This window comes from Schistocerca nitens, chromosome 11 (assembly GCF_023898315.1).
Source record: "Schistocerca nitens isolate TAMUIC-IGC-003100 chromosome 11, iqSchNite1.1, whole genome shotgun sequence".
Lineage (NCBI taxonomy): Eukaryota > Metazoa > Arthropoda > Insecta > Orthoptera > Acrididae > Schistocerca > Schistocerca nitens.
Genome location: NC_064624.1, coordinates 126493155 through 126505177, shown reverse-complemented (window position 1 = coordinate 126505177; position 12023 = coordinate 126493155). Strand labels below are relative to the sequence as shown.

Genomic DNA, 12023 nt, shown 5'->3' with positions numbered 1-12023 from the left:
CTACGGAATCCAAACTGAACTTCCCCGAGGTCGGCTTCTACTAGTTTTTCCATTCGTCTGTAAATAATTCGCGTTGGTATTTTGCAGCTGTGACTTATTAAACTGATACTTCGGTAATTTTCACATCTGTCAGCACCTCCTTTCTTTGGGGTTGGAATTATTATATTCTTGTTAAAGTCTGAGGGTATTTCGCCTGTCTCGTACATCTTGCTCTCCAGATGGTAGAGTTTTGTCAGGACTGGCTCTCCCAAGGCTGTCAGTAGTTCTAATGGAATGTTAGCTACTCCCGGGACCTTGTTTCGACTCAGGTCTTTCAGTGCTCTGTCAAACTCTTCACGCAGTATCGTATCTCCCATTTCATCTCCATCTACATCCTCTTCCATTTCATAATATTGTATAGACCCTTTATATACTCCATCCACCTTTCTGCTTTCCCTTCTTTGCTTAGAACTGGGTTTCCATCTGAGCTCTTGATATTCATACAAATGGTTCTCTTTTCTCCAAAGGTCTCTTTAATTTTTCTGTAGTCAGTATCTATCTTACCCCTAGTGAGATAAGCCGCTACATCCTTACATTTGTCCTCTAGCCATTCCTGCTTAGCAGTTTTGCACCTCCTGTCGATCTCATTTTCGAGACGTTTGTATTCCCTTTTGCCTGCTTCATTTACTGCATTTTTATATTTTCTCCTTTCATCCATTAAATTCCAAATTTCTTCTGTTACCCAAGGATTTCTACCAGCCCTCATCTTTTTACCTACTTGATCGTCTGCTGTCTTCACTACTTCATCCCTCAGAGCTACCCATTCTTCTTCTACTGTATTTGTTTCCCCCATTCCTGTCAATTGTTCCCTTATGCTCGCCCTGAAACTCTCTACAACCTCTGGTTTAGTCAATTTATCAAGATCCCATCTCCTTAAATTCCCACCTTTTTGCAGTTTCTTCAGTTTTAATCTACAGTTCAGAGTCCACATCTGCTCCTGGAAATGTCTTACGATTTAGAAAAACACAAACTCCTCGCGGGGTTTGGTCATATTCAGATACCGTCTTTTGTGATTAATGTCTATATTTCTATAGAGCAGCGCGTCAGAATGTGTAAGCCGCTCTTTCTTCTTCACTGCACCACTCGATGACGCGAAGACTCCCTTGACCTGAAATGATGACCACCAGTTTTCTTTTGTTGTGAGTCCGCGACAGACATTTCAGCTTGCGCGAACTGGCTAAGTGTAGTTCTCCTTTTTATTATGCCCGGTTAGATAATGGATATTAAAAAGATAGATACTTCCTACAGAAAAATTAAAGAGACCTTTGGAGAAAAGAGAACCACCTGTATGAATATCAAGAGCTCAGATGGAAACCCAGTTGTAAGCAAAGAAGGGAAACCAGAAAGGTGGAAGGAGTATATAGAGGGTCTATACAAGGGCGATGTACTTGAGGACAATATTATGGAAATGGAAGAAGATGTAGATGAAGATGAAATGGGAGATACGATACTGCGTGAAGAGTTTGACAGAGCACTGAAAGACCTGAGTCGAAACAAGGCCCCGGGAGTAGACAACATGAGACAGGCGAAATACCCTCAGACTTCAAGAAGAATATAATAATTCCAATACCAAAGAAAGCAGGTGTTGAGAGATGTGAAAATTACCGAACTATCGGTTAAATAACTCACAGCTGCAAAATACTAACGCGAATTATTTACAGACGAATGGAAAAACTGGTAGAAGCCGACCTCGGGGAACATCAGTTTGGATTCCGTAGAAATGTTGGAACACGCGGGGCAATACTGACTCTACGACTTACCTTAGAAGAAAGATTAAGGAAAGGAAAACATACGTTTGTAGCATCTGTGGACTTAGAGAAAGCTTTTGACAATGTTGACTGGAATACTCTCTTTCAAATACTGAAGGTGGCAGGGGTAAAATATAGGGAGCGAAAGGCTATTTACAATTTGTACAGAAACCAGATGGCAGTTATAAGAGTCGAGTGTCAGGAAAGGGAAGCAGTGGTTGGGAAGGGAGTGAGACAGGATTGTAGCCTCTCCCGATGTTATTCAATCTGTATACTGAGCAAGCAGTGAAGGAAACAAAAGAAAAATTCGGAATAGGCATTAAAATCCATGGAGAAGAAATAAAAACTTTGAGGTGCGCCGATGACATTGTAATTCTGTCAGAGACAGCAAAGGACTTTGAAGAGCAATTGAACGGACTGGATAGTGCCTTGAAAAGAGGATATAAGATGAACATCAACGAAAGCAAAACGAGGATAATGGAATGTAGTCTAATTAAGTCGGGTGATGCTGAAGGAATTTGATTAGGAAATTAGACACTTAAAGTAGTATAGGAGTTTTGCTATTTGGGGAGCAAAATAGCTGATGATGGTCGAAGTAGAGACGATATAAAATGTAGACTAGCAATGGCAAGGAAATCGTTTCTGAAGAAGAGAAATTTGTTAACATCGAGTATAGATTTAAGTGTCAGGAAGTCTTTTCTGAAAGTATTTGTATGAAGTGTAGCCATGTATGGAAGTGAAACATGGACGATAAACCGTTTGGACAAGAGGAGAATAGAAGCTTTTGAAGTGTGGTGCTACAGAAGAATGCTGAAGATTAGATGGTTAGATCACATAACTAATGATGAGGTATTGAATAGGATTGGGGAGAAGAGAAATTTGTGGCACAACTTGACTAGAAGAAGGATCGGTTGGTAGGACATGTTCTGAGGCAATAAGGGATCACCAATTTAGTATTGGAGGGCAGCGTGGAGGGTAAAAATCGTAGAGGGAGACCAAGAGATGAATACACTAAACAGATTCAGAAGGATGTAGGTTGCAGTAGTTACTGGGAGATGAAGAAGCTTGCACAGGATAGAGTAGCATGGAGAGCTGCATCAAACCAGTCTCAGGACTGAAGACCAGAACAACAACAACAAAGTCTTGAATCTTGAATCCATCACACAAGTGGTAGCCAATTTATGGAATTGTGAGTATGTTAAGTTAATAAATTGTTAAGCCGTCGTTAAGACGTCGCTGCGTCGCTTGTTCAATAACTACACGACTTAATTCCAGAGCCGGCCGTTGTGGCCGAGCGGTTCTAGGCGCAGGTTCGAATCCTGCCTCAGGCCTGGATGTGTGTGTTGTCCTTAGGTTAGTTAGGTTTAAGTAGTTCTAAGTTCTAGGGGACTGATGACCTCAGATGTTAAGTCCCATAGTGCTCAGAGCCATTTGAACCATTTAAATCCAGAGATAACATATACTTAAGCAATGTTCAGAATGCGTCGTAATCTTGGGACAAATCGATGACTGTTCACTGTTAATTAATCATGAATTCACTTTTCACTTCATAATATTCTAATAGTCAATTAATTTTAACTAATACACATGATAATGTCTATATAATTATGTAGGCGACAGGAAGAATTAAAATTTGAATCCAATTTCATTGTTACTTGTAATTAATTGTTCCTACGCTGAGTACACACACCAATCTCTCACTCAGGGAATTGCTTCCGTTTGCATCAGTAATCCTGTCGTTGACGACAACTTCTGACGACTCGGCGCATTTGTACGTTCTTCGTGTTTGCGTTTGTCTGTTACCTTCTCGAGACTAATAATTGTTTTTCTTTCGGCGATCTTTCCTTTTCAATGTCCTTGAATGTTGCTTATTCAGCATTACGAAGGCTAAAGTCCCATCACAAACGTCACACGATTTAATTTCGTCGCGAATCTCCGTATCCCGTTATCTTGCTAACGGTAAAGATGACTTTGCTTTAGTATGACTTCTGAGCCGCGCGGGATTAGCCGAGCGGTCTCCGGCGCTGCAGTAATGGACTGTGCGGCTGGTACCGGCGGAGGTTCGAGTCCTCCCTCGGGCATGGGTGGGTGTGTTTGTCCTTAGGATAATTTAGGTGGAGTAGTGTGTAAGCTTAGGGACTGATGACCTTAGCAGTTAAGTCCCATAAGATTTCACACACACACACACACACACACACACACACACACACATATGACTTCTGAATAATCCTTCAGTCTATATCGCAAAACTTTAAAACTTGCTATTAGCTTAAAACAATCTAGTAGCGCTTATGTACATGCTGCTATCGTAATAGTACTAGAGAGCGACTAGATAGTAACTGAAGCTAACATTTCCATTTCCGAGTTACATTGTAGTCACTTCGAACTTCATTTTCGATGCAGCTACAACTCTCTTCTATGGTAAATGTTTTGACCAATTTCCCATCTGGGCTTTAACCTTCTTTTTTAATTATTTTGCATTTCTTTCTTTCATGTCTTTGTTGCGTATCCTATCATATTAGTGATGACTGGGTGTTGTGTGCTGTCCTTAGGTTAGTTAAGTTTAAGTAGTTCTAAGTTCTCGGGGACTGATGACCATAGATGTTAAGTCCCATAGTGCTCAGAGCCATTTGAACCATTTTCCTATCATATTCTTTCATTTAGTCTCTATTTCATGATAAATATTATTATTCACATGACATTCCTGTTGATCAAATTGTCACAAGTGTAAATTTTGTCGTCAGTAGCGGCCAGCGGCCGTAACCGTCAGGATGACTAACTTTCGTACTTCTGTTACAACAAAGGGTTGTTAATTAGCGTTTCTGTAATTGGGTGTTATGCCATTTTCTGCAAGAAACGAATGTCTAGTTATCAGATACAAAGGTTCCTGCGTGAGAATTTGTGACATATGGCTTGCGTTGAATGTGTGAATGTACGAAGTATACCACGAAGTTTAACTGGAATTATATATTTTCTAATGCCTATGTTATGTGTGGTATATTGTATACCAAATTTGTATGGCTCTGAGCACTACGGGACTTAACATCTGAGGTCATCAGTCCCACCAAATTTGTAGTTAATGATCTCTCTGGCTATATGGTTAATTCCAAAGACCAATAAATTAAAAAAAAAAAAACGCTATGAGTAATGTCTAAGTCCGATGAATGTAGAGAGTAGCTGACATGTGTAGCTAAGTGTTCCAAAGTAAGCATTTCTGATTATCACTATGGGTTCCATTGGCGACCGATACGAACTTACTTTCTGGACAACCGTGGTATGACCCCCCTCCCCACCTTCAAGTGCCGGCCGGGGTGGACGAGCGGTTCTAGGCGCTACAGTCTGGACCCGCGCGACCGCTACGGTTGCAGGTTCGAATCCAGCCTCGGGCATGGATGTGTGTGATGTCCTTAGGTTGGTCAGGTTTAAGTTGTTCTAAGTTCTAGGGGACTGATGACCTCAGAAGTTAAGTCCCATAGTGCTCAGAGCCATTTGAACCATTTTTGAACCCACCCTCAAGTATTGCTCCGATACAGAATGTGAGGCTCAGAGTAGATTAACTACAGCAGGCCCAGAGACATTCAATCATTTTTCCCGCACTCCATACATGAACGGGAAAAGGCCCTAATATACTGGCACAGTCGGACGTATCCTCTGCCATGCACTTCACAGTTACTTACAGAGTATGGATATAGATACAGAGTTCTAATTGACTAATAGTTCAAATGGCTCTAAGCAGTATGGGACTTAACATCTGAGGTCTTCAGTCCCCTAGATTTAGAACTACTTTAACTTGAGGACAGCACAAACATCCGTGCCCGAGGCAGGATTCGAGCCTGCGACCATAGCAACAGCGCAGTTCCGAACTGCAGCGTCTAGAACCGCCGGGCCACAGCGGCCGGCTCTAATTGACGAGTCCTGGGCGTAGATATTGCGCAATAATATTGCGCTGTTCGTGACCCATCCGCTCGCGCAATATATTGACACAATTTTTTTTTTGCAAAATTAATATTGAGCGTGTGAGGGCCCCAGAAGACCCTGAAAACATATACGAATTTCATTTGTTTTGAGAATCATGGCATTCAAAAATTTTCTAGGTCTCCATCGTAGATGAAGCTGTCGTGTAGCTGAAGCAGCCAGTCGCCAGATTTCGACGCAGAATCTTATTACGGGCGACAAAATGAGAATTGTATCTCTCGGCGAGCGCCTTTGCCAGCAGCTAGCGATTATGCCTACGCTGAAAGTGGCTTGGCGGCGCATCTGCCAGCTGGCCGTAATCCCACCGCCACTCCCTCTCCCCGTCTCCATCCCCTCCCCTCCTTTCTCCTAGTGCTCTCGCAAATCCCCCCCCCCCCCCTTATCCTCCATCCGCTCACGTGCGCGCCGCACCTGCTGTTATCAGCGCCGCGGCCAGATTACGACTGCCGGGACAGTAGAATGCCGCCAGAGATAAGACGCTCAGTCGAGTCGCGAGCTCCGCTCGGGCAACTTCGCGACAGTTCGGCGCCGCTCCGCTCGGGCCACGCGCGCAACAGCCACCGAACGATTCGAAAATATTCGCTGGCGGATTTCGCGACTCGCTCGCTCTCTCTTTCTTCGCGTTCCGTTCTCTTTCTCCCCCGTCCGCGGTACGGAAGTGACCCGGTTCTTCCTCTCGGCGTGTTCTAACCGCTCACCGGCTCTCTTCTTCGTTGTTTCCGCGTTCTCCCTTTCTCGTGTTTTCTTTGTGGAGTGCGCTTCGTGCCGCATTTGTTCCGGCGTTCTTGTGCCCCCACCCAATTTTTTTTTTTTTTCCTTACGCCCAGCTGTGCCTTTTCGCTCTACGAAGAGACTTGCTAACGCGAGTGACATAGAAATACACAGAGGCGGGAAATAATATTTTCTGCGAGACTTTCCAAACACGGGTAGGCACTCGAGTGTTGTGTTGACTCTGCAGACAGACTTGTGCATATTATATTGCGCACGGAGCGCGTAACATATGTGTGATTGAGTGTGTGCGTTTCTTCACGACGGATGTGACTCTGCTCTTGCAGCGACTGCGGAAGATGAACAAACACATCATTGCTGTGCGAGCCTCTACGTAGAATATTTATAGACGCGCTACAAATAACCCCTGTCTGCGAGTTATTCGCGGCAAGAAAACAATGAACAAAGCGCCTGAAGAAGTTCCCAAATATCCGGTTGAAACGTCTGCCTCAGAGATTACTTCATGGACAAATATGGCATAACGAGTGTAAACTCGCGCAATCCAATGAAGACGAGAAAACATAGAAAAGGAACCGGAATACGGACTACATGCTGTCGCATTTCTTCACAGTTTGAAGTGATTCAAGTGTTTGCTTCGCTACCGGCGACGAATGTGAATAACCGTTGCATTTCATTCGCTGTTGATCGACAGTGAGAAGAAACCTTTCGTTTCAACTGGGACGTGTCGCCGTTTCATTAGCCAAGAACTGACAGACAGAGATAAAACTGGTTCTTGGTATTGTTGACCTTCGCAATTGCACGTGTCATAGACTGAAAAGTTACGTAAATTCTGAGAATAGCATCGGAGAGAGTGTCTCATTGAAGCAGTAAATGTGTCGGACTGTTCGTTGCAGACAAGAGGACGTATTATAATACAGGAGTGTTCAGTTGCTCATACTTCTGTGGACAGTGAAACCTATCTCAGGGCCCCTTTACAACTTTTATTGGATCTGTCCCTTTCTGTGTGCTATCTCCGGAGTTCGGCGATTAAGTGGGCGTGTTATCAGTTAAGCGTTTTTCTCGATGGATGGGTGACGTAAGAGTTTTGGCGAAGTACGCAACAGCTGAAACTCATCGGTCAACAGCGGTGCCGCCATTTTAGGTAAGTGAATTTCGTGCACGTCTTTCGTTTGGCTTATAGTCGACGGCTTATCGCTGAATAGCATGCTTTCGACGGGAAGTTGTTTCAAGCGAGTGACGTATTTGTAGAGACTTGCCTGATGTCCTGTTTCATTCGGCGAACTTGTATCTTATCTTAGTGTACATTTATCGCTACTCTCACACACAGCGAAAATTTCCAAATGACTGGCAAAATAGTTACAGATATTTCTTGTTTATCATAAGATTATATGTTATTTACCAAAAATTACGTACATGGCCTCCCCTGCATTTTTCGTAGTTCATATACGATGTGTTTGCGTAACAGGTACGAAAATACGTGTCGGAGACTTGTCCGTTACCTAATATACCTAGTAGTTTTAATTTTTTAAATATGCCGATAAAGTAAACATTAGGATACGCTATAGTTCAATATGTTACCGCAGCCTTTCTTTGGCATTCACATTTGTTAGTTCCGCTGGCTAGCCACATTATCACCATTCAACCAAACCTAAAACTTAGGCTACTCTACAGATCTGTCAAGATTTCAGCGGGGCAGGGGGAGGGAGGTGTCAAACATCACACTAGCCTCTTATTTTATGAAATAGAGAGTGTCCGATTTATGAAAATAAAAATGTATCAAGAAAATGTTGTTTAGCTACAATGAGGACGTTAACCAGCATATCTGCCTTCCTTATAATTTCGTTCGTTACAAAGATAGTCAACAGCAGCAGCCCAAATTTGTTTATTCGGCAGTCCATTTCCTCTCTGTAAGACCTGTTCAAAAACGCATCACAGTGTACCATTCACGTAAACATTACGTCATTAAAAACGTAAAACACAGAGTCTACTTTGTCTCCCTTAGCACACAGTGAGGTTACGCGGGGTACATTGCAAACACTAAACAAATGGAAAACAAGGAAAATGTAGACGTATATTCCATATTGATGAGTAATAATGCTACATTCAGGTCAGTCGTATGTGAACTTACATGCAACACGTCGCATTCAGTATACATAGGACTAAATGCAGTAACTTCGAAACTAGATATTCAGAAGACCTCAGAGCACTAAACATTTAACAGTAGAAACAGACTGAAAAATACTAGATCCAGCCACAGCGTATACCATAAACTAACAATAGAGAAAACTTCCACATCCAGAAGGCAGTATCACAAGGAAAAGAGGTTATAAGTGAATACACTACACTATACAAAGGCACACCCTTTGCCAGATTAAAGGAACTCCTCAAATATGTGTGTACACACACACACACACACACACACACACACACACACACACACACACACACACACACAGAGAGAGAGAGAGAGAGAGAGAGAGAGAGAGAGAGAGAGAGAGAAATAGAAGGTAGACATATTTCAAAGTCGGTGCCAAACTCACTTGAGAAAAAGTGAACGCCAACTAGGGTGGGACACAGAATCATTACATTTATACCGTGTTTTGGCGAAATAAAAATTGTTAGTTACAAACAAAATTCTGCAAAATATGTTTTATTTGTGCGTGGCTCTGTGCCAAAGAAATATATGCGCGAAATATCTTGATACAAGAAAATTACATTTAATCATAAAGTGATGTGTTAATTCGTCAACCAAATTCACGTCATCACCATTTGGTTGAAAATGACAAGCCCTCAGAGCGTGATAATGTGCAAATGGTCCTGCGTAACCGTGTAATGTAAAATTAAGGCAATGACAAAAACAAACAAAAACCGTCGTTAGGCTTAAATTTCGAAGATAAGTTATCATTTAAAATATGTTCACATTTCATAGATTTGAATAAGGAAAACCTAATAAGATGACACAGGGGTGCTGAAACACGAAAAAATTAGTGTTTTGCATAATAGGCTGACCTCATATTCATTAACCAGGTGGCAAACCCGACATTACCCGGGTATTCATATTGGCAGTTTCCTATCAGAAACGAAAACAAAAAAGACTTGTGTCTGTAACGTAAAATCGAAAAAATTTCCTTTCCATGTAATCGTGAATATTTTTTATTTTGAGCTTTTCCTCATTACAGAGGCTTATCTCCAACATAATAATTTACTCGCAAATTACTATACAAAGAATAACAGTTCTTAAACTATATTTTCAAAATATTCCTGCAGGTGTTTCGATCTTGTGTGCCCTCTTCCTGTGCGCCCATTCTCCTCATTGTGTGCTGTACATTTTGGAGCCAGGTGGTCATTGGTCGTCCTTTTCCTCTTCTCCCCCTCCGGTTCCCACTCCAGTATCAATTCTGGTATTCTGGCTTCCTCCATTCTTCGTAAATGCCCGTACCACTGCAATTTCTACCTATCCATTACGTCATATATTCTTTCTTTTATTTCCATTCTCCGTATTATTTCGGTGTTCCTTATCTTCTCTTTCCTGGAGAGTCTTGCCGATCTACTCCAGAAGTCCATCTTCAGAGCCTGTAATTTTTTAATGTGCTTCAGATTAATTGTCCAAGTCTCCGTTCCATATAGAACTACACTCTCTAATACAGATCTGTATATTAATTTTTTAGTTCTGCTCACATTCCTGCCCCATAAGACTGAGTTAAGCATCCCAATGGCCTTCCGTCCGCTACTAATTCTTTTATTGATTTTTTACCCTGATTTTCCCTCAATTTCTACAATGAAGCCCAAAAAACAGAAAGTGTTTATCTTTTTGATATTCTTTCCTTCAATGTATAGCTCATCTGGATGATTAGTCAAGTATTCTGTTTTTTGGTAATTAATCTTCAAACCCCAAGTTTTGTATGCTGCTGCTAGTTGATTGCACATATGGTTAGCATCCTCCCCATCTTGTGCTACGACTACTTGATCATCAGTAAACAATAAATGATGCAGGTAAACTCCATCTCTTATTTCTAATCCCATACTCTTTCATTTACGAGACCATATTCTAAGGCTAACATCAATATAGGCTTTAAATAATGATGGTGACATGGAACAGCCCTGTAACAGGCCTTTGCTTGTTCTAAATTTCTGTGAAAGTTTATTACCAACTTTCACTTGGCAAATTTTATCTTTATACATCTCTTGTATTATTTTAATCAAAGAGGGGTTTATGTTTGCCAATGTAGTGCTCTACGAGCACTACAATCGTGCAGTTGTTGTTGTTGTGGTCTTCAGTCCTGAAACTGGTTTGATGCAGCTCTCCATGCTACTCTATCCTGTGCAAGCTTCTTCATCTCCCAGTACCTACTACAGCCTACATCCTTCTGAATCTGCTTAGTGTATTCATCTCTTGGTCTCCCTCTACGATTTTTACCGTCCACACTGCCATCGAATACTAAATTGGTGATCCCTTGATGCCTCAGAATGTGCCTTACCAACCAATCCCTTCTTCTAGTCAAGTTGTGCAACAAACTCCTCCCCAATTCTATTCAATACTTCCTCATTAGTTATATGATCTACCCATCTAATCTTCAGCATTCTTCTGTAGCACCACATTTCGAAAGCTTCTATTCTCTTCTTGTCTGAACTATTTATCGTCCATGTTTCACTTCCATACATGGCCACACTACATACAAATACTTTCAGAAACGACTTCCTGACACTTAAATCTATACTCGATGTTGACAAATTTCTGTTCTTCAGAAACGCTTTCCTTGCCATTGCCAGTTTATATCCTCTCTACTTCGACCATCGTCAGTTATTTTGCTCCCCAAACAGCAGAACTCCTTTACTACTTTAAGTGTCCCATTTCCTAATCTAATTCCCTCAACATCATCCGACTTAATTCGACTACATTCCGTTATCCTCGTTTTGCTTTTGTTGATGTTCATCTTATATCCTCCTTTCAAGACACTATCCATTCCATTCAATTGCTCTTCCAAGTCCTTTGCTGTCTCTGACAGAATTACAATGTCATTGGCGAACCTCAAAGTTTTTATTTCTTCTCCATGGATTTTAATTCCTACTCCGTTCTTTTGTTTCCTTTACTGCTTGCTCAATATACAGATGGAATAGCATTGGGGAGAGGCTACAACCCTGTCTCACTCCCTTCCCAACCACTGCTTCCCTTTCATGCCCCTCGACTCTTATAACTGCCATCTGGTTTCTGTAAAAATTGTAAATAGCCTTTCGCTCCCTGTATTTTACCCTGCCACCGTCAGAATTTGAAAGAGAGTATTCCAGTCAACATTGTCAAAAGCTTCCTCTAAGTCTACAAATGCTAGAAACATAGGTTTACCTTTTCTTAATCTTTCTTCTAAGATAAGTCGTAAGGTCAGTATTGCCTCACGTGTTCCAACATTTCTACGGAATCCAAACTGATCATCCCCAAGATCGCCTTCTACCACTTTTTCCATTCGTCTGTAAAGAATTCGAGTTAGTATTTTGCAGCTGTGACTTATTAAACTGATAGTTCGGTAATTTTCACAT

At 41.6% G+C, this 12023-nt stretch overlaps 1 protein-coding gene across 1 annotated transcript in view; it reads left to right on the top strand.

The window, feature by feature from the left end:
• Nucleotides 1-6634: 6634 nt before the first annotated feature.
• Nucleotides 6635-12023, top strand: part of LOC126212702 (uncharacterized) — a 901304-nt gene continuing 895915 nt past the window's right edge. Inside the window, exon 1 of the mRNA XM_049940116.1 lies at nucleotides 6635-7632. The gene's annotated coding sequence lies outside the window, so the exon portion shown is untranslated. The remainder of the gene's footprint in view (nucleotides 7633-12023) is intronic.